Here is a 1,364-nt window from a genome sequence, read left to right as displayed (position 1 = left end):
CCCCCCAAACAAAAAACAAAACCCCTCTATGCAAACATCCTATGTCATTTTTTTTTAAGAATACAATCTCGATAATAACTTCCTTGTTTATTTATCATCTTTAAAGTAAATGTTGGTTTTTTTGGTACCAACCTCCAGTTTTTTGTCTCTCCTGTTAAACCGTAAAGCCTGCATGTATACACTGTATTGTAAAAATTGCTGCAGTGTTGTTGTTGTAGGTGCAGCTGTGTGAAACGCCTTTTTAGTCTTGTTAGATTTGACGTGTTCTCAAACTCGAGATGAACGGGAAGGAAAGGTCTGAGCTGTTCACCGCAAGATTGTGTCGCAGGAAACAGTTGAATCTGAAGTAGCGGATGTTGGTGATGATGATGATGATAATGTTGTTGTTGTAGTACAGATGTTCAACGCAATACAGTGGCTTGTAGGCCCTCAAGTTTTAATCTTCTTTCTATACGTCTCGGAAGAAATGGCAAGCCTCTTTGCCATGCAGGGTAGCTTTGCCCGATTCTGTCTTGTCTTGATCATAGTGGATACAGCTCGGTGTGTGTTATATGTGTGGGTGTGTGTTATATGTGTGGGTGTGAGGGAATGAGTGTGTGTATGTGCTGGGGTGGGGGGAGGCAAGTTGTTGAAATGTTATTTTTATTATATATACAAATGAAGTTTTTGACTTTGTTCCTTGCTCAGATTAGAAATCCGTCTATTTTTTAAATTGCTTAGCGATAACTTTGAGAATGAACTAGGACATATCCCCCTTGTGCAATGTATTGAGTGGAGTTGCACTTTTGTAGCATGTTCATGCGAGTGGGTGGCTGGAGGGTGCCACTGGTAGGTCTCAATCCTACTTGTTTTTCTTTCCCTCCGTTGTGTCTGTTTCTCTGCTTCGCTCATTCTTTTCTGAATGATGGTTATCCTGTTGATGGATTCTCTTTCCTCAAGCAAACAATGTTCATGCAATGTTCATGTACCTACCACAGGCGTTCATGCGATGTGTGATTTATCTGAGCGCGTAGGTTCATGCAATGTGTGTTTTATCTGAGCGCATAGGTTCATGAAATGTGTGATTTATCTTGGCTTTCGTATGTTCATGCAATGTGTGATTTATCTAAGCTCTCCTAGGTTCATGCAATGTGTGATTTATCTAAGCTCTCCTAGGTTCATGCAATGTTCATGTACCTACCACAGGCGTTCATGCGATGTGTGATTTATCTAAGCTCTCCTAGGTTCATGGAATGTTCATGTAGCTATCTCAGGCGTTCCTGCAATGTGTGTTTTTTTTATCAGAGCGCGCAAGTTCATGCTATGTGTGTTTTTTTATCTGAGCGTATAGGTTCATGCAATGTGTGTTTTTTTTATCTGAGCGT

Source organism: Aplysia californica, unplaced genomic scaffold (genome assembly GCF_000002075.1).
Source record: "Aplysia californica isolate F4 #8 unplaced genomic scaffold, AplCal3.0 scaffold00695, whole genome shotgun sequence".
Classification (NCBI taxonomy): Eukaryota; Metazoa; Mollusca; class Gastropoda; order Aplysiida; family Aplysiidae; genus Aplysia; species Aplysia californica.
The sequence above is the reverse complement of the archived record's forward strand: the minus strand, read 5'-3'. Positions refer to the sequence as shown.